Source organism: Cyanistes caeruleus, chromosome 5 (assembly GCF_971803275.1).
Source record: "Cyanistes caeruleus chromosome 5, bCyaCae1.hap1.1, whole genome shotgun sequence".
Taxonomy (NCBI): domain Eukaryota; kingdom Metazoa; phylum Chordata; class Aves; order Passeriformes; family Paridae; genus Cyanistes; species Cyanistes caeruleus.
In genome coordinates this window covers 18,429,395-18,432,394 of record NC_141705.1, presented here as the reverse complement: position 1 = coordinate 18,432,394, position 3,000 = coordinate 18,429,395, and positions in this window count along the sequence as shown.

Below are 3,000 nucleotides of genomic sequence, written 5' to 3'. Positions count from 1 at the left end.
CTCTCATTGTCTTCTGGTTTCTGATTCTACACAGTATCTGTTTCAACAGTGGTAGAGGAATTGCAAATAGCTTAGTGGGTGGAGAGGCTTGGGATACAGTAAAGACACATTTTTAAATGGAAGATGAGGAAAGTGTCTAGAAAGTTCATAAAAATAGAAATAGCCTGGAATGCTTGCTGTGCAGCTGAGGAGGTGCTGAGTCTCCAGGAGGATCAGAGTATACATAGTAATGTCTTGACCTCCTGCACCGTACAGGCACCAGAGAATACTGTCAAAATGTAGCTCTCATTTCATCACTGTAGTAGCCTACTCCAATACTATGCATTTGTGGTAGTCTGTTCTCCCCTCACTCCACTGAGTAATTTTGGGTGAGTTTTTTTTTACTCTGCTGTACTAGTGCGCCAGAAAAAGGATGGGGAGGGGGGAAGAATGCCTACCAGTGAATTGCCATTTCCACTGATGCAGAACCTCCTATGCAAGAAGTCAACTGGAGTACACAACAGCAGCAGGTGCAAGTGCACATGCCACTAGCTTTTTTTTTTTTGTTAAAGGGTTTATACTCAGTAAATGGATTTGAATATAATTTTTTTTAATAATGTTTTAACTGGTGCCATTAAAACTCATGCTCATATCCCATGCAGATGGCACAAACTGTCATGCTCTGTTTTTTTCTTTGGTTTTGTTCCTAAAAAATTCAGCTGAATGTTAAATCTGTGTCTAAATCTGCTAAAGGTTAGCACTTCAAGTTTCAGAAAAGATGCCCAACATGTTGACCTCATAGTGCATGTTTTCATTGGGCCCCGCAGAGTTCATTTTCCATCTCCAGAGGCATGCATAGGAATTTCAGCCTCATTGATCCAAGGCCCCTTGAAGGAAGATATTTCCCAGTGACTCTGTGACTCACTGAGAAAGTGGAGGTCTTTGTGGGCTCTTCACAGTGTCTTGTGCTGGCTTCACCCAGTGACTTCTGGATCCATATACTCATTTACAGGTAAATAGCTTTCCGTCTCTTTTTGCACTGAGATGGGCAGTATAAATGCTTCTCTATTGCTCCTACACCCTTTTTAGTATTACAAGTTATAGCAAGTGAAAAACTGCTGCTGCCTCAAGCAAGGCTATTGCTTGCTTGCTGTAATTAATAAAACTTTTCTCTGATTGAACCATATCACTCTCTTGAGTGAATTCATAACAGGAGGCACATGTGGATTTGCTAGTGCGCTGGAGCAGGGCTGAGGATGTTTCAGCTCTTATGATGGCACACCTTGTGCTCTGCATCCTGAAATGCCAGTGGTCTGCCAAGTGAGGCAGGGCATGCAGTGGTCCTCCTGCAGGTGCCAGCTAGGCAGAAGTGAAGTGTGCAGATGGCTTTGGGTTGTCCAGTCTGCTGATGCGAAAGGGAGTGGTGTTTTCTCTTGATGTGATGGCTCTGCAGTGGGCTCAGCAAGAAGAGGCAGTAACAATGTATTTTTGTCATGGAAGGCAGTAACAGTGATGCAGAACTCCAGGGACACCACTTAGCAGACTTAAAAGATGACACTTTCATTTAGTTACTATATATCTGCATTTCTGAGTATCCCTGTTTGCTTTGTTCTTGCAAAACCCCTCTCCCTGCATTTGCACGTCCTAATTTTCCTCTACCTTGCAGCTTTTGTAGATTTTTACACCATGCAAGTGGTGGCAAATCTCAGCTCTTTTGCTGCGAGAGCATTTAGCATATATGCTGCCTTTACTTGGCATAAGCATAGTAGGCCACAGTAGGAGCAAGGCAGTGGGGAATCAAGCCAGTTGTTTACATCTTCCTCCAAAGGACTGGTAGGTCAAACATCCTTCTCCTGTCCACAATTCTCTGCCATTAACAGCTGTTAGTGAGTGTTAGCGCATCATATTTTTTCCCCTCGAGGCTGAGTACATTATCTCTACAACACTCCAGCACCTTGCTGGGAACACACCACAGCTCTGTTTTCAAAGTGTTTTGTTAATGCTAGTGACCTTGGTGGTGTGACCACAACACCTGCTTTACCTGATAAGATCATTAATTTTTTTCTCTTCAGCCTTTGTGTTGAGCATAAGCAAATCTTCATTTGTACCTGGAAAACATTGCCTGAACATCAGCTTACTGGAGCACTGACCTGTATCTCCCAGTATTTTTTAATGTGTTAATGTGACAATTAGAAGAAATCACTTCAATAAAGGTAGAGTGAACACAAGCCTCTTGTTAGCTGCAATCGTGCAAGATGGCATTGGAATCAATCACATGGCTTTTCAGCTGTCACTCTGCCACAGCAACAGCTGTCTGTCAGTCAAAGTGACAGCAGAGAGCTGATCTATTCTCTTCTCTGAGCTATAGAGATAAACTGCACATGCACAATGAATGTGTTCTCAAAATAAACACATTGGGAAGAGCAGAGGGGTTTTTTTAATGATAAATCTTCTCAGTCTTCTAACAGTTCCTCCTTCCTGATGGATTGAGAACTGTCTGAACAGCAGATAGCAGAGGGCTGTAATCAGTGTCCTGGGCTCTAGTTGGAGGCCTGTCACTAATGGTGTCCCCCAGCGTTCAATACTGGGCCCAGAACTGTTTAATTTATTAATCAATGACTTGGATGAAGGTCCAGATGCCTCCTCAGCAAGTTCATGGATGACACAAAGCTGGGAGAAGCTTTGGCCTGATCCCTCTGAGTGATGTGCAGCCCTTCAGAAGGACATGGACAGGTTGGAGAGATGGGCAGAAAGGAACCATCTGAAATTCCACAAAGGCAAATGCAGGATCCTGCACCTAGGGAAGAATAATCCCAGGGACCAGCACAGGCTTGGGGCCAAACTGCTGGAAAGCCCAGCTCTGCAAAGAAGGACCTGGTGGACACCAAGTGTCCATGAGCCCCCAGTGCCCTTGTGGCCAAGAGAGCCAATGGTACCCTGGGCTGCATTAGGGAGAGCACTGACAGCAGGTCAAGGGAGGTGATCCTGCCCCTCTACTCAGCCCTGGTGAGGGGCATCTGG